This window comes from Theropithecus gelada, chromosome 1 (assembly GCF_003255815.1).
Source record: "Theropithecus gelada isolate Dixy chromosome 1, Tgel_1.0, whole genome shotgun sequence".
NCBI lineage: Eukaryota > Metazoa > Chordata > Mammalia > Primates > Cercopithecidae > Theropithecus > Theropithecus gelada.
In genome coordinates, this window is record NC_037668.1 from 91,646,651 (window position 1) to 91,665,470 (window position 18,820).

Here is an 18,820-nt window from a genome sequence, read left to right on the forward strand (position 1 = left end):
GCAACAGTAGGGCATAAGGTGGTGGAGAAGAGGCTGGGTAGACCTTGGCTGTATCCTTGCTTTGCATCTTACTTATTGCCAGTGTTTTAATTCATTTCTACACTGCTATAAAGAACTACCTGAGACTGGGTAATTTATAAACAAAAGAGGTTTAATTGACCCAGAGTTCTGCATGGCTGGGGGGGTCTCAGGAAACTTAAAATCATGGTAGAAGGTGAAGGGGAAGTGAGGCATGTCTTACATGGCAGAGCAGGAGAGAGAGTGCTAAGAGAGAAGTGCCACTTTTAAACCATCAGATCTTGTTGGTTTAAAAGAACCACTATCATGAGAACAGCATGGGGGAAACCACCCCCATGATCCAATCACCTCCCACCAGGTCCCTCCCTTGACGCGTGGGGATTACAATTTGAGATGAGATTTGGGTGGGGACACAGAGACACACCATATCATTTCACTCCTGACGCCTTTCAAAGCTCATGTCTTTTTCACATTTAAAAGCCAATCATGCCTTCCCAACAGTCCCCCAAAGTCTTAACTCGTTGCAGCATTAACGCAAAAGTCCAAGTCCAAAGTCTCATCTGAGACAAGGCAAGTTCTTTCTGCCTATCAGCCTGTAAAATCAAAAGCAAGTTAATTACTTCCAAGACATGATGGGGGTACAGGAATTTGGTAAATGTTCCCATTCCAAATAGGAGAAATTGGTCAAAACAAAGGGGCTGCAGGCCCTGCGCCAAGTCCAAAACGCAGCCGGGCAGCCATTAAATCTTAAAGCTCCAAAATAATCTCTTTTGACTACATGTCTCATATCCAGGGCATGCTGATGCAAGAGGTGGTGGGCTCTCAAGGCCTTGGGAAGCTCTGCCCCTGTGGCTCTGCAGATACAGCCCCCCTGACACACAGCTGCTTTCATGGGCTGGCATTGAGTGCCTCTACCTTTTCCAGGTACACAGGGCAAGCTGCCAGTGGATCTACCATTCTGGAATCTAGAGGCTGGTGGCCATCTTCTCACAGCTCTACTAGGCAGTTCCCCAGTGGGGACTCTGTGTGGGGACTCCAACTCCATTTTTTCCCTCTGCCTGCCCTAGTAGAGGGTCTCCATGAGGGCTCCACTTCTGCAGCAGGCGTCTGCCTGGACATCCAGACATTTCCATATATCCTCTGAAATCTAGGCAAAGGCTTCTGAAGTTCAACTCTTATCTTCTGTGCACTCGCAGGCCCAACACCAGGTGGAAGCTGCCAAGGCTTGGGGTTCCCACGCTCTGAAGCAATGCCTGAGCTGTGCCTTGGCCCCTTTTAGCCATGGCTGGAACTGGAGTGGCTGAGACTCAAGGTGCCATGTCCTAAGGCTGTACAGAACAGGGAGGGCAGGAGGGACCCCTGGCCCACAAAACCAGTTTTCCCTTCTAGGCCTCTGGGCCTGTGATGGGAGGGGTTTCCATGAAGATCTCTGAATTGCCCTGGAGACATTTTCCCCATTGTCTTGGGTATCAACATTCAGCTTCTCTTTACTTATGCAAATTTCTGCAGCTGGTAGCTTGAATTTCTCCCCAGAAAATGGGTTTTTCTTTTCTACAACATGGTCAGGATACAAATGTTCTAAACTTTTATGCTCTGCTTCCCTTTTAAACATAAATCCCAATTTCAGACCATCTCTCTGTGAATGCCTATGACTGTATGCTTTCAGAAAAAGGCAGGTCACATCTTGAATGCTTTGCTGCTTGGAAATTTCTTCTACCAGATACCCAAACCATCTCTCTCGAGTTTAAAGTTACATAGATCTCTAGAGCAGGGGCAAAATGCCACCAGTCTCTTTGCCAAAGCATAGGAAGAGTGACCTTTGCTCCAGTTCACAATAAGTTCCTCATTTCCATCTGAGACCACCTCATACTGGACTTCATCGTCCATATCACAATGAACATTTTGGTCAAAACCATTCAACAGTCTCTAGGAGGTTCCAAACTTTCCCACATCTTCCTGTCTTCTTCTGAGCCCTTCATACTTTTTTATTCTCTGCCCATTACCCAGTTCCTAAATCACTTCCACATTTTCAGATATCTCTATAACAATGCTCCACTTCTCTCAGGACCAATTTTCTGTATTAGTCTGTTTTCACACTGTTGTAAAGAACTGCCTGAGACTGGGTAATGTATAAGCAAAAGAGGTTTAATTGACTCACAGTTTCGCATGGGTAGGGAGGCCTCAGGAAACTTACAATTATGGCGAAAGGTAAAGGAGAAGCAATCTCCTCTCTTGACATGTGGGGATTACAATTCGAGATGAGATTTGGGTGGGGACACAGAGCCAAACCATATCAACCAGTGATGTGGCTTTGGGAATCATTTAGCTTCCCTGAGCCTGTTTCCTTTTCTGGAACATGGAATTAGTACTACCTATTTTTCAGTGTTGCTAGGATTTAATGAGATAAAAAATGCCTGCTTGCATTTTTTCTTTCTTTCTTTCTCTCTCTCTCTTCCTTCCTTCCTTCCTTCCTTCCTTCCTTCCTTCCTTCCTTCCTTCCTTCCTTCCTTCCTTCCTTTCTTTCTTTCTTTCTTTCTTTCTTTCTTTCTTTCTTTCTTTCTTTCTTTCTTTCTTTCTTTCTTTCTTTCTTTCTTTTTCTTTCTTTCTCTTTCTTTCTTTCTGATTGATCTAAGAGAATAGTTAGCACATGTGCATATTTATGCACTGATTTATTTTTCTAGTCAGTGCTGCTATAACAGTTGTTTTGAAAACACACACTTTTTTTTCAAAGCTGATTGATATATTCAGAAAAATTTGAGAATAATGCAAATTTTATGTTTACTTACATAGTCAGTTGTATCCATAAAAAGCACTAGGTGGACTCAGAAGATGGCACTCAGCTAAAGTGAGCTGCATGGTAATATATAAACACACACACCTGAAACATCTACCAGCTCCCTCAGTTCACCAGAAGTGTGGAGTTACACTCAAGTTACACTCGTCCACGTCTGCCATTACAACTTTCTGTCCATTTTCTGATAACCAGCCCCCCATCTACCACTTCACAGTAACCCATAAGCTGTAACCCTTACAATGCCCATTTCCACAAGAAAGTAGTAGTGTGTCCCAATCCTGTTTTCCCATAAACTCCGCTGTTTTTACTGCATAATTTTGCATAGTATGGTGATTTCTCAGAACTCATATGTTGTGTTATAGCAGAACTGACTCTGTGTAACAGAATTCCTGGCAGACAGCAGACACTCCGTAACAGGTAGCTGTTTTATTATTAATATTAATCCACTTAAGTACAATTGTGGGTTGGGGCAGGGATCACTAGTTACAATGTTGAGTTGCTTGGATTGTGAGTGTTAAGTGAAATGGACTGCCTGAGTGGAAAGGTTTCAGTGCTTTTATCTTTTCTAAGTGTGTGCTGGTCAGACCACCCTTGGGGTATGAACAGTGACAAACCAGGTATGTCCAGAAAAGAGCAAGCCAGAAAAGGAGAAGACATGAGAATGATCTTTAAATAGTTAGATGGCCATCTTGGAGAAGGATTGCTTTGTTTTGTTGGGCTTCAGGGTGACAAGGGGAAGCTCCCAGGGCCCAGGGTCCTGGCCAGCTCAGGGACAGAGCCTCAGAATGATCCCTGGGGGTCATGTGTTCTCCAAGCTCTGACTGGCTGCTCTGGGAGGGGAGAGGAGAGTGAGGAGTCAAGCATGGGTTTGGAGATTCTATCTATAAAGTTCCTTTTCTTTCTTTCTTCTTCTTTTTCCTTTGAGGTAGTGTGCAAGGACAGATTCTGCAGGGCTGATCAGAGTAAATTTCAGACAGAAACAACCCAAACTTTTCCAGCAATATTTGGACTTCCGGTTGCCTGCTTGCATTTTTCTTTCTTTCTTTCTTTCTCTCTCTTTCTTTCTCTTTCTTTCTTTCTTTCTTTCTTTCTTTCTTTCTTTCTTTCTTTCTNTCTTTCTTTCTTTCTTTCTTTCTTTCTTTCTTTCTTTCTTTCTTTCTTTCTTTCTTTTTCTTTCTTTCTTTCTTTTCTTTCTTTCTTTCTTTTCTTTCTTTCTCTCTCTCTCTCTCTTTCTTTCTTTCTGAGTGATCTATCTAAGAGAATAGTTAGCACATGTGCATATTTACACACTGATTTTTTTTTTCTAGTTATGCCCTTGAACGTTGCAAATATAAAGATTATGCTTTACAAATATTTATGGCTTCTGGCATGCTTAGGAATAGTGAAATTACATCAATGCTTTCTGTCCCAAGGGCTTTTATTTGACTTTTCTTCTTTTTTTTGGGGTTTTTTTTTTCCAACTCAGGGAGAAAGCTCAGTTAGTTACTGACCTGGCATTGCTTTCTCTCTAACATCCTGTGTAGCTTTTGTCCTCTCCATCTAAGCAGGCTGTTAAGTTCTTGTAGTAAGAAAGAGGTTACCCTGAGCTTAGATCCTTTTGGTGGAGCTGAGATGGAGAGGCCTCAGGAAGCATGGGGCATTTGAGCCGAGGGTTGGCAGGGTCTCCTTCAGATATTTAAAGTGGGTTACTCTGAGCCTGCAAACTAGAGGGTCTAGTGTGGTGTCTCTAGAAGAATTACTTTTGTACCCCTAGATGAATTAGAAAGTAATTATACTGAGTGTTTTATCGTGCCAGTATACGGATATATAAGATTCCATGTTTCTAGTTGGTGTTACTGTTAAGAACAGAATATGTTTCAAACATATTTGATTTTATTAAATTAGTTTACCCTGTAGTCATTAAATTATTTTACCCATTAAATTATTTTATTAAATTAGTTTACCCTGTAGAAGGGTACTGCTGTTTACATGCTGAATCTTAACAAAACTATAAAATAGCATTTTAAAAAAATGGCAGCTCTCCTGCTCTGATGCTTTGACAATGAATGTTATCTCTTTTTGTTTCTATGATGAGCACATGGGACTTAGCCTTACTCTTAAAATTGATTTTTCCAAAACCAAGAGTCATTAAATTTCTTCCTCTGAGACAAAGTATTCAGGCCTCCTCCTCTTCTAGCAGTAGTCTAGAAAATGTGGTTAGTCTTTCCATGTGGGAGTTCTTGTGCTTTGTGCGTTGGCTCCAAGATGGCAAGTGGACTACTGTTCCAAGATCTGGGCCCAAGGCATTCTGATGGGCTCGCCTGGACTTGTATATAATGACCAGAAGGAATTGGTCTGGACTGCCATTACCGCCAGCCACTACCTGGTCAATTCTGCTTGGGAAATGGCTCTAATCAACATTCTTCAAGACCTGCTGTTCATGGCTGCAGGTGGCAGGCCCGTGGATCAATAATTGGCTGGCGTGGTTGGCCCCACTGGTCAGCTTCCCTCCTTGAACCCTATCTACCTGTTGCTGCCTCCTCCATCCTCCCCTAAAGTCACACAGCTTCAAATAAGGTGGTCTCATCTATTTTGGTGCTTTCCCTTCTTTCTTAATCTCCCATAATGGAAAAAGCACAGGTTCCAGAAGCCTGGTTTTAAATCCCAGCTCTGTTATTTATCAGCTTTGTGATTTTGGACAAGTGACTTAATCTCTCTGAACCCTTGCTCACTCATTTTAAAATGATGTCACTCATCCCTATCAGACTGTTGAGAAAACATCATGCAAACCATCTTGTACAATGCCAGGCACAGAGAAGGCCTTCTGGAACTGGAATCCACGCACATCTTGCCAATTACTTTTTGAGTAGGTCAATTGCTAGCATGTCTCCAGAGCCAAAAGATTAGTTGATCCTCCTTTCTTTGTGCCAGGCTCTTCCCAGGCCCAGGGGCTACAGAGATGAGTAAAAGGAAGTCCCTACCTGTAAAGGCACTCCCAGTTTTGCTCAAATCCATTTTTCCAACAAATGTATTTTGATACCTACTGTGTGCAAAATTTATGTGCCTTTAGGGAGGATATTGAGATGATTCAGTCGCTCATTTATTCCTCGGTCATCTGTAGTGTGCCAGATATTCTTAGAAGCACTATGGGTAGAAACAACAGGCAAGACATTGTCTTTCCTTTTGAGAAGCTCATAGTGCAGTAAAATACTCTAAAGTATGGGAAAAGTAGGTGGAAAGAGTATGATTTCATTGTTAAAAGGCACTTGTGTTGTTGGACAATATAGGCTGCACATAGAAATGTGGATTTCATTTTTGCAAGTACTCAGATCTTGATAGAGCTTCATTGAGACCACCCTCTTCTTTTAAAGCTGAGGAAATGGAGCTTGGGAGTGATTAATATGTCACACATTTAGGTAAAAGTAAAGCTGACACTAGCCCCACAGCAACTTTAATTTGTGTAGTGACTAAAGTGAAAACACTCTCTTCTTGATTCTGTTGTCTCCCAGCAGAGATTTTATAATTTGAAAACATTGTTCCTTAGGTAGCCCCAAGAGGTAGAATTTCAGATCTGCTGCTTGCTTTTTGTCAACTATTGCATTCCATCCTCCCAATAGCCCCGCTGGGGTCAGGACCATTTTGAACTTAAAGAACTTGCTCAAGGTTACGCAACTTGATATACGAAGTCAGGATTTGAATCCAGGTTTGCCTGATTCCAGAGTCCAGGCCCTAAGTCTCAACCCCATAGTCCGTCCATGATTCACTCTCATTGTAGTATCTGATGGCTTTTGAGACTTTGTAGAAAAAAGCACATCTTATATCATTTTTAGGACCTGCTTATCTGAACCAGTGGGAAAACTAAATTTATGAACCATAAATAGCATCTATAGATGTGGAATGCCAAGTGAGTTAGGATATATTAATAAATAGGAACAAAAAGTTATGACCAAAAGTTGTTTTCCTATAGCCAGTTTCTTAAGATTTCATAATTAGCAGGGGGGAATTCTGAGTGGATGAGTATGGAAAGGCCTCTGCAGATAGCCCAAGAGACGATACTAAAGTCCAGAGGTTATAAACAGAAAGAGGAACAGACACTGTAGATTTTTCTCTACTCCATGACATCTTCTTGCAGAAATTCTACACTTGGCACTAATCAGACCTAAAGTTAATTTCTTAAAATCACCAATGCCTTATTTAAAGAGGTTAACATTCTGCATGTAGCTGATCCACTACCAAACAGAAACACCCCTGGTTCTTTTGTGACCACTAATGCAATTGACTTTCTGTCTTTTTAAAAATGTCCCCTCCTATCCCTCCATCTTTGTCTCCCAATTAATTTGTGTTTATTTTGTAAAAAGCTTGTGGGCCCGTTGAGTTGATATCGCTAAAGGCTGACAACCACATAGAGGTACCTCTTACAGTGATGAAGTGTGTGTGTGCCTGTTTGAATTATCTGTTAACCAGCATCAAGACATTGGTGCCCTGTCTTGGATGAATGGCAGGGGAGGCTGAGCTTAACTTGGCCAAAGCAGCAGGGATCTAAGCGAATGTTTCTGTTCCCCGTAAAGAAAGGTAGTCAATCATCTGTACTTTCCACTGAACTCCAGTTTCTATCCAGCTTTGAAAATTGTGCTTACCCTACAAGAGCCACATGACAAGTGTTCAGTATGTCAGATTTGTTTTCATTTTATACTGCGTATGAATTTGACCTCCACAGTAGGGCTGCGTTAATTTCCCAAAGCTCTTCCAATAATTGTATTCTTTTTTAAAAAATATGCATACTATTATTCTTTTTCGGATTGTGTTATGGCTGGTGTTTTGAAAGTGGTTAAAGCATTACTGGTGGCATATGGAGCAATGTGTACATGATGCACATTTCCAGACGGAAACAGCCTCCAAAGTTCACTATGTAGTTTGTGTAGCTATTCTAGTCATTTCGTTGGACTGAACTCAGTACTTTCTGGCCAGTAGAGTAGGTTTTTTTTCTTTGACAAAATTAAGTTTGGATAACCCTTTCTGAAAAGCAGTTTCAGTGTGTCATATTGACATTTATATTGATAATTAATTGTTTGTGGCTGCCAAAAGAAAGTGTGTATCTTTGCTTGAGGCCAGGAGTTCCAGACCAGCCTGGCCAACATAGTGAGACCTTGTTTCTACAAAAAAATACAAAAATTAGCTGGGCACAGTGGCATGTGCCTGAAGTCCCAGCTACTTGGGAGGCTGGGGTGGGAGGATCAATTGAGTCCAGGAGATCGAGGCTGCAGTGAACCGTGATCCTGCCACTGCACTTTAGCCTGGGTGACAGAAACGAGATTCTGTCTCTTAAAAAGTAAGTATGCATGTAATTGTGTATGAGCTAAGTTACTCTTCCTGTCACATTTGTATGGTAGCTACAGTCAGGCACTGCATAATCATCTTTCTGTCAACGTTAGAACTGCATATAAAATGGTGGTCCAATAGGGTTATAATGGAGCTGAAAAACTCCTAGAGAGGCTGTAGTTGTTGTAATGTTGTAGTACAGTGCATTACTCTTGTGTTTGTGGTGATGCTGGTGTAAATAAACCTGCCCTGCGAGTCCTGTATAACTATAGCACTGCCAGTTATATACATATACCTAATTGTATACTGATAATAGTATACTTGATACTTGATAATAGTAATAAACAACTATGTTACTGGTTTGTGTATTTACTATACTTTTTATTATTATTATTTGCGAGTGTACTGCTTTTGCTTCTAAAACAAAACATTACCTGTAAAACAGCCTCAGGCAGGTTCTTCAGGAGGTATTTCAGAAGAAGGCATTGTTATTGCCCCTTGAAGAGCTTCTAGGGGACAATACATGGAGGTGGAAGACAGTGATATTGATGATCCTGACCTGTTTGTATCTTAATTTTTAACTTAAAAACGTTTAAATAGAAAAAAGCTTATGGAACAAGGATATAAAGAAAATATTTTTTTACAGCTGTAAAATGTGTTTATGTTTTAAGCTAAGCATTATGAAAAAGTCCAAAGTTAAAAAATAAAAAGTTTATAAAGTAAAAAAGTTACAGTAAGCTAAGTAATTTATTATTGAAGAAACAAAAATACTTTGTCAATTTAGTGTGGCCTAGGTGTACAGTGTTTATAAAGTCTACAGTAGTGTATAGTAATGTCCTATGCTTTCACTTTCACTCACACCGATTCACCCAGAGCAACTTCTAATTCCTGCAAGCTCCATTCATGGTAAGTGGTCTCTACAGGTATAACATTTTTAATCTTTTATACTGTATTTTTACTGCATCTTTTATATGTTTAGGTATGTTTAGCTATACAGATACCATTGTGTGACAGTCGCCTACAGTATTCAGTGTGGTAACGTGCTGTACAGGTTTGTAACCTAGGAGCGATAGGCCATATCATAAAGCCTAGGGGTGGAGTAGGCTATACCATCTAAGTTTGTGTAAGTACGCTCTATGATGTTCACATGACAGCAAGCATATCAACTAAGGATGCTTTTCTCAGAACATATGTTGTTAAGTGACGCATGGCTGTAATTCATGCATTAATTGGTTACCTGTACCCTCTATTTAGGGCTTAAAAAGTCAGATCTATCCATCTAAGATGCTTTTAAGTAACATTTACCTTAAAGAAATAGATGGTTCATTGGTTTAAAGAAAGAGACAGCTGAATTGGATGGGGAAGCCAGATTTTGACTGTATTTCTAAGAGGAGTTATTCTGTAATGTTTTGGTAAAAGAATGTCTGTCTGTCTGTCTATCTATCTATCTATCTATCTATCTATCTATCTATCTATCTATCTATCTAGTTTGGCATCTATTCACTAATCTGTCTGTAATACAAATATTCTGAACACTTAAAAAGTGTAAGAAGGCTCTGTAGTGCAATGCATAGCACACTGAACTTTTTTGTTTTTATATTGGTTTACTGTAATTAAAAACTAATATATGTATCAAAGAAAATTCAGAAAATAAAGAAACATTGAGAAAGTGAAAGACTATTAAATCTCCCCAGGCTCATATTATTAACACAAAAAATCACTTTTAATATTTTGGTGCATTTCCTTCAGGCTTTTTTGCCCTATGCATACATTTTCATCCATAAATGTAATCATCTGGTCGATGCTATTTTGTAGCAAGTTTTTTTTTCCCACTTAATATATAATACTATTTTTTCAAGTCTTTATAGCTATTGTTTTTCTTTTTTTTTTTCCTTGAGATTGGGTCTTTCTATGTTGCCCAGGCTGTACTTGAACTCCTGGGCTCAGGTGATCCTCCTGCCTCAGCCTCCTGAGAAGCTGGGACTTCAGGCACATGCAGCCTTGCTTGGCGAAATATTATCTTTAGTGTTTTGTGTGATATAACACTGAGTGAGCACAGCCTACATGGTTTATTTAGCCATCACTCAGTGGTTGGATATTTAGGGTATTTCATCATTATTGTCTTTGAAAATTAAATAAAACAAAATTTGATGAAAGTCCAAGGTGGCCCAACACAATGGCTGAATATATCCCATCAGTCTGTTACATTATTCACATGTAAAGGGAAAAACAACCCCCTAAAACTCTGCATCTGAGAGGGGTATATATTAAATTAAGCTTAAGGAAGTGCTTATGAACAGTAGAAAATGAAAGTTGGTAAATGGAGTCATTTTCTTTCATAAAGGTGCCTCAGAGCTTTAAGCCCAAACCCCTACACTTTGAGTCACTTTGGATTTTGTGCATCTGTCCACGATGCACCGTGATTTTGTCTTACACAGTGTTCAGTGCGACGCATTAAATCTTTCTTCCTTCACAGTTATCAGAATCTGTGAAATAGGACCTGAGCAAACCTAGAAAAGTCTCTCTGCTTGTCTGTTTAGATTTTTGGTTTTTTTTTTTTTTTTTTTTGAGATGGAGTTTCCCTCTTGTCACCCAGGTTGGAGGGCAATGGCGTGATCTCGGCTCACTGCAACCTCTGCCTCCCAGGTTTGAGCGATTCTCCTGCCTCGGCCTCCCCAGTAGCTGGGACTGCAGGTGCGGGCCACCACACCTGGCTAATTTTTTTGTATTTTTAGTAGAGACGGGGTTTCACCATGTTGACCAGGCTGGTCTCGAACTCTTGACCTCAGGTGATCCACCCACCTTGGCCTCCCAAAGTGTTGGGATTATAGGTGTGAGCCACCGCACCTGGCCCTATTTAGATATTTTAAAACAATCTTTCAATTCTGAGTAGAATAGTATTTGTATAATAGTTTTGAGTTGAAGGCAAATACTTTCAAAGAGTTCAGTTCTTTTCTTCTCAAAATGTAAGTTATAAAAATGCATGATTCTTCCTGAGGAGCCAGCTAGGCATCAGACTCTGGAGCCGGACAGCCTGGGTTTATTTCCTGCTCCACCACTTTTGGCTGGGTGAACCTGGGTAAGTTACTTGACTTGCCTGGGTGTCAATTTTCTCATCTAGAAAATGGGAATAATACTATTCACTCATAGGTTTATTGGGCTGGTTTAAATAAGTTAAAACACAGTGGTAACTACTACTGTTCTCAACAGGTTCCTAAGGGTCTGCGTTTCTAGCGCTTTAGCACTTCAATGGCATTTATAATGTTCTGGACTATCCTTCACTGAGTGGTTTTTCTGTGAGTATTTCTATGAGTATTTCTTCCCCAATCAGTTTATGATGATGGTAATCATACTGGCCACCACTTTTGACGGAGTATTATAATACACACTCTACATGTATTACAAAATGTAAATCTCATTGCCTTTTTTATGAGGTATGCGTTTTCACTATTTTCTTTTTAGAAGTTTAGTAACTAAAGGTTGTAGAGGTTAAGTAACTTGCTCAAGGTCATAAAATTGCTAAATCTGGAACTTGGAACTAAATTCTGGTCTGGTGTATGTGTCACCACCCTGCTTTTGTAATTTCCTTTAAGGAAGGGACTTTTATGCTTTTTAGATCCCTTACAGATTTCAGCACAGTTCCATGAACAGAGTAGGTCCTCAGTAAGGTGTGTTTTTTGTTTGTTTGTTTGTTTGTTTTTAAATTTGAGATGAAGTCTTGCTCTGTCGCCAGGCTGGAGTGTAGTGGCACAATCTCGACTCACTGCAACCTCTGCCTCCTGGGTTCAAGCAATTCTCCTGCCTCAACTTCCCAAGTAGCTGGGACTACGGGTGCACACCACCATGCCCGACTAGTTTTTGTATTTTTGGTAGAGACGGGGTTTTACCATATTGGCCAGGATGGTCTTGATCACTTGACCTCATGATCCGCTAGCCTCAGCCTCCCAAAGTGCTGGGATTACAGACATGAGCCACTGCGCCCAGCCAGTTTTTTGTGTTTTTAAATGAATGAAGGTAGAAGTGATCCTGTGGATAGTAGAATTTTTTTCTCCAGTAAGATAACCAACAACACTGCTTTTTAATCAATGAAATTATGAGTCTTAGAATTTTGTTCTGCTTCCATATTACATCTATGAGAATGATGAATTTGTAATTATTTGTGTATGAAACTGGTTGTATTTCATGTGAAAAAAATGTACAGACCCTGTATTTGAGACTCTGATTTGAGAAAACCTGAATTAGCATTACTTCGATAACCACTGAAGCAATTTTAATTTAAATAAAGGATACAACTAATTCTGGATCTGTTTTTAGCTATTTCATTGACACACTTTTATTGAGCATATACATTGTGCAAAGCTCTCTGCAGGGGACTAAGGATTTAAGGATGAATATGATGGTTTCTATATGTAAGAGGATTTTATCCAATATCATGGGTTTAGCTACACCCTGATGCTAATGACCCCCATATATCTTTAACCCCAGCCCTTACCCTTTTGTCTTCATTATTCATCTCTGTGTTGGATACTTCCACATGGATGTCTCATAGGTCTCCAGACTGAATTATTATCTCATCCTCAGCACCCACTATGCCTCACTACATATTACATTCTTGTACCTGTTATATATTCCACCTCTGTTGGTGACACCACTGTCTCAAGTAACCATTCACACCACTGTCCAAACTTCAACCTTCAAACAAACAAAAAAACCACAAGTAATCTTTGATTCCATTTTCTCCCTAACGTTCTACATTTGGCCATTCACCAATCCTGCTGACTTTTTCCCCCTAAATATCATCAAGAACTGTGAAGGATTTGAGACTTTATCTTACTTGCAAATGAACTTGCCTGCCACAGTTACATGGATGCTGGCAAAAGACTAAGGATTCCTGGGTTAAAGACAAAGAACTTTATTAGTCATAGCAATAGCAATAGCCAGAGTGTTTCTCCAAGACCCAACTCCCATAGGATGTCAATAAGACAGCCAGGTGACATCCATACATGCAGTGCATTGTGTTACAGGAGAGGAATTCTGAACTTAAGGAAACCAAATCTTTTATATTGGGTAACAAAGATGCTTCACCTTTGCTCCAGAGGGAGATCATTCCTTCCAAGGCTGTTCTCCATATAAACATCTTTGAAAAGTTAGTCTGGAACCAAGGGCAGCCTGTGCTTTGCTCACGAGATGTGCAGAAACCGAAGGGACTCATGGAGAATGTCTCCCAACAAATACTTCTTGCATCTGTTCCCTCTGCTCCTTCTTCTTCTTTTTTTTTTTTTTAATCGAAGGTCCCTTACTGGTCCTGCTTCCATGAGTAGCAGTGACCAGGGGAAAAGGGAGAGGAACCAGCTGTCACAGGGAGGGGTCATCTCCACAACATTCCATTTATACACAGAACTAAACAGACAAACACAGAGTCACTACTGCGGTTAGAAGTTGGCAGCATAGGAAGGGGGAGGAACAGGTGGGGAGTGGCGGTGTTGTTAAAAAAAATACAGGCCAGCCGGGCGCGGTGGCTCAAGCCTGTAATCCCAGCACTTTGGGAGGCCGAGACGGGCGGATCATGAGGTCAGGAGATCGAGACCATCCTGGTTAATACGGTGAAACCCCGTCTCTACTAAAAAGTACAAAAAACTAGCTGGGCGAGGTGGCGGGCGCCTGTAGTCCCAGCTACTTGGGAGGCTGAGGCAGGAGAATGGCGTGAACCCGGGAGGCGGAGCTTGCAGTGAGCTGAGATCTGGCCACTGCACTCCAGCCTGGGCGACAGAGCGAGACTCCGTCTCAAAAAAAAAAAAAAAAAAATACAGGCCACCCCCACAACTGGGGTGCCTGGGGAGAATTTGGTTTGCTTCCACCCAAGAGGAATCAGAAGATCAAAAGCAGTTTGGGAAGACCAGAACCATCAGGGATGGAGGGAGGAGGAAAATCCAGGGGGTGGGGGGTCTGTTTGGCAACTGGGGTGAAGGGATTGCACTCCCTCTGCTGGGATCCTCCCCAGCCCTTCAGGTCTGAGAGGGAGGGAACAGCCTGCAACCCCCAACAGTAGATGTGGGGCTGCCAGATGCTCCAGGCAGGGGACCAGAAGGGGCTCACAAAGGCTTGTCCTCCAGGGAGATGACCGCACTGCCCCCCAGCTTCTCTGCCAGGGTGCAGCGGTCCTTGACCTCCTCATAGCAGTTTGCGTGTAATTCATGCTTGACCCCTGTCAGGTTCTTCTTGATGGCGTCCTTGGAGCTGGAATAGTTAAGGGGCGCAGACTCAGGGACCCAGAAGATAAACACCAGGTCCTCCTTCTTGCTCTCCTTGGTCCTGTAGGCTGTGTCATAGAGGGCGTAGTGGCAGTCCTTATCTGGCAGCATCCTGACAAAGGTGGCACAGGGGTTGTCGATAGTCTGGCCCACATTGCCCACCAGGATCTTCTTGATGACGTTCTTCTTGTCCTCACCAAGGCAGAAGAGCACTGCCTTCTTGTGCTTCTTCACCTCCTCTGGCACTGAAGACTTACGCACCTTCATGCCGTTGAACATGTTCATGACACCATCACACAGCCACACCGGAGGCCATGTTTCCGGAAGCGAAAAGGAGAGGGCTCGGAGAGCCGCAGAAGACGAGAGCTCTGCAGCCGCTGCCGGGACCCGACTGCCCTCTGCTCCTTCTTTGCACCATTAGATGAGGCTGCACATTGCTCATAGGAAGACTGCAACAACTTTTTAGCTGATTTCCCTAAGTCTGGGTGGGTCCCTCTTCATATCAGTCCTCCACACCTTGCTGAAGTAGCCTCCTGAGACACAGATCTGACTCTTTCCTGCTTAAAGCCATTTACTGCCTGCCTGTTGTCTATAGGAAAGGCCCAAGCTCCTTAGCATGATACCAAAGGGATTTTCAGACCAGCCCTTGCTGATCCGTCTAGACTTAGGAGGGCAGCATATCAGAGTGATTATCTCCTTTACTGCCCCAGTGGCTTAACCTTTGTAGCCTCGTTTCCTCATTGCTAACATTAGGATGATAAAACCTACCTCATGGGTTGGTGAGAATTAATCAGCTCACACAGGGTTAGCCCTCAGTAAATGTTGGCTGGTATGGTTGTGTTTTTCCACTCTCTGCCTCACACTTTAAGATCAGGCTACATGGTTTTCTGCTCACTCTGTGTCCCTTTTCACCATGGTTAGTGCCTTTATTCCTGCCACCCACTCTTCTTGCAATGTCCTCCAAACCCTATTGCCAGGCTTCACGCTGGTTAGGCACATCCTCTTCCTTCTCTTGGATGCTCCATGCACATGTCGGCCATTGAACTATAAATATCTACTAATAAGTCAGTTACTGCTGCTAGACTATTAACTTTATGGGGATGGGGGTTGTTTTATTTGTCTTTGTGTTGCTAGCACATAGCATGTGTTGAAGAAAATGGTGGATGAGTACACGAAAGAACAAAAGGAATTCACAGTCTGCTAGGGTATTTGGGGTCTAGGGATGAAGGGTGGAAGGCAGCTAAGTAGCTTAATAATAACAGGTGAGAGAATCTGGGTAAAGTTGGGGCTGAGGTGAGAATTAGACCCTATAGGAGTCCAGTGTAGGGAGTTTGCTTGTTGAGTGTGGTGCATGTGGTGAGGCAGCCTGTTTAAAGTTACCTCCTCAATGAAATAAAGCAGCCCCTTCTAGGCAATCTTAATTACTCCCTTTCCTGAAAGAATCTATTGCAATTGGAAGGTCATGCAATCTGCCTTCTTGTAAGATCTTCAGTTCCTCGGAATACAATGAATTCTCTATTACCTGGAGGAGGGGGTAGAAAGGAGCTTCTTTTTAATTAAATTGTCTCTGCAACAGAAAGTGACTTTTTCCCGCCTTTTGAAGTCTTCCAGTTGTCCTCAGCCTGGCTCAAATCACTCTCCTTGAATTCATTGTTACATTAGTGCACCCTGCATTGTGAGTTATAATTTAATGTGAGCATATCTAATTCCCTAATGAGATGGAGACTCTTTGAGAGTTTATGTTTTTTTTCCCTGAAATGTCTAATGTCATACTTTTGAAATAAGAAGGCCTTCTACATGTATTTATAGACTGGGTGAGTTTCTCCATATATGTGTTAAAGAACTTTCAAATAATTAGAGCACAGCCTCGATTTCAGAATGCCAATGATCTTCTCCAGGCCTTCAGCTTCCCTGAAAGAACAGCTACTCAGGGCCTATTATGAAATGTTTAAGGTGCCATTTTTTATTAACTTTGAAATAAAAACAAGTATTTGGAAAATATTGATAAATGAACAAACAAAAAAACCTGAAGTAACCCTACTAGTAGTTGTGATAACTACTATTATAATAGTATTCGGAGTATGTCTCTATAATCTGTCTTCCTTGGCTTCATGTTTTTGCTTCTCTTTCTCTTTCAATAAGTGAGGTCATCTTTTATCACTCATCTGGCAATCTGCTTTCTTCTCCTTAACATCAGTAACATCAGTAGATATTTATTAAAAGTGATGATGCTGGAGAATTTCTTTTAGGTTCCTGTTTCAACCCGTAACCCACTGTTTTGCCTTTTTTTGCCACTGCCTGCCTTTTTTTGATTTCTGTTTGTCTCTCTGGATTGACCCACTATTGTGTTCTGATCTCTGATACCTGCATGCATCTTCATAGTAACTTCCAACTTTTGGAAGTGTCTGCTGTGCCCCAGATACTTGTATGTATTTTACCTGCTTTAAATATCTATTTTTGGATAGACTGGATATTTGTAGTCTCCATTTCACAGATGAGGAATTTGGTATAGAGATTTAGTAATTTATAAAAGATCATGAAGCTTAGATGGAGCCTGAACTTACGTTTTTATACTCAGCACCTCCTCTAGTATGTGAAACTGCCGTCTTTAGCATCAAACTTCTTCTGGAATACTGGTTTTTGGGTGCCATGTCTAATCAGCTTTCAGCTCTACAATATTCCTTGAAGGGCACCGCAACCCACACCCTGGGGCCAGCATAGTGAATTTTATACATTTTTATATTTTTTATTTGAGAGAGAGAGACAGAATGTGTGTGTGTGTGTGTGTGTGTGTGTGTGTGTGTGTGTGTGTTTGAGAAATCAGCTGTGGTTCTTGCTTTCACTCCTCATGATGAGACCTGCCCCTCACATCTGTTTTCAGCCCCTGTTCCTCAATACCAGAGTCATTTTCTATTAACTCAATGCACCTTTTCTTTGTAACTCTTGTCAATTTTCCCTCCAGCCACCTGCACGGTCTCTGGCTTGCTCTCAGGCTGTGAGTAAGTTCTTTGTATACTTGCTGTTTTCGATAACCTCAGCCCAAGATTTAATGTCAAGGTGGGGGCCCTATTAAAGATGCCATGAATCATCCTTTCTTTGTTTGAAGATTTCCGTGTTGGCAAGTGGGCAGATAGAAGTAGCTGTAGGTTTCCCAACCAGATGTACTGGTAGCTGAGATGCGGGCATTCAGCTGAAGTACATTCCTATCATTATTTGGCAAAGAAAGAGCCACTGAGATTAAGAGCATGATCCTTGCTTGTGATCTGGCTTCATCAACGGAATCATAGAGCCTCTGTGTTGGAAAGGGACTTAAAATCATCTGCAACTGCATGGCTCGATACTTGGGGCAACTGAGGCAATAGATAAAGGAAGTGATGTAACGTTATAGAATCCTAAGCCTTCAAGGGACTTTTGACATGACCTAACTCTGCGCTCTTATTTTATGAGGAAGAATAGTGAGGCCTCGAGAAGCTCACTAACACTCCTAATGAGGCACAGCATGTTACTGCAGAGCAAGGACTCTACTGACTACAGGACATGGGCCCTGGAGGTGAAGTCGCTAAGGGGGATCTGTAGGATTTGGCTGGTTATGAGAGCTGCCCGACTGTCTCCTCCAGGCTGGCTTCCATGGGCCTCTGTTGAACTATCAGTCGGGTGTTCTTGCCTCTGTCCCCACAGCCCTGTGGAGGTCTGCTTCCCCCGGACAGATGGTGACTGCCTTCTCCAGAGTGGTGGGAGTGAGGGAGCAGCGAGGGGAAATTGGGAAACAGGAAGCCAGGGAGAGGAGCAAGCGGTGTTGGGGCTGTACATGCTGGCTCCGTGCCTTGGTGTTGTGTGTTTCTAGAGGGTTTCAACTGTGTAGTAAAGACAGAACTTGGGGGGACATTCTCCCTGTGGTGGGACAGCAGTGTTCACAGCCTTCACAAAGTATTCCCCGCAAGAACTACTCATCCTTCATGGCCGACTTCCATCATAGCAGTTCAGTCTTCTGCTGTTTCTTCTGGTACCAGCCTATAGATTGGGCAAGAAGAAAGATCAGGTTTGTAAAGAGATCTTTCTGGTTCTTCCAGTAATAAAGCCCCTTGGACAAGGGCCAGGGAGATTCATCTCCCAGAGACTCCTGTGCTCTAGGTGGTGGTAGAGGCTTCCTGCCAGAAGGATCTGAGGCAGAGGACGTGGATGGTGCCATGCTGGCGTCTCTGTGCATCTGGCAGCGCAACAAAGGACTTCTGTCTGCCCCGTGAGGCTGGGTCGATAAAACCCACTTCAATTGAAAGCCACCGCACTTTAGCAACTTGATAATTAAAATTCTAATATGTGAATTAAAGAAAACAAGGGGCTGTGTTCCTACCATTTTAATATACAGCTGCAGTGATTCCACTATTGTTTCCTTTGACAGAGCTGTGGTTTTCCTACACACTTTGTTTGAGGCTTTGATTCAGATATGCTCCCTGCGGCT

The 18,820-nt window shown here is 42.1% G+C and overlaps 1 protein-coding gene and 1 pseudogene across 1 annotated transcript in view; one reads left to right on the forward strand and one right to left on the reverse strand.

Annotated features, from left to right (window-relative positions):
- ROR1 (receptor tyrosine kinase like orphan receptor 1) overlaps window positions 1-18,820 on the forward strand; it is a 411,106-nt gene that overhangs the window by 54,947 nt on the left and 337,339 nt on the right. The window lies entirely within an intron of this gene.
- On the reverse strand, window positions 14,203-14,677 carry LOC112609717 (annotated as a pseudogene).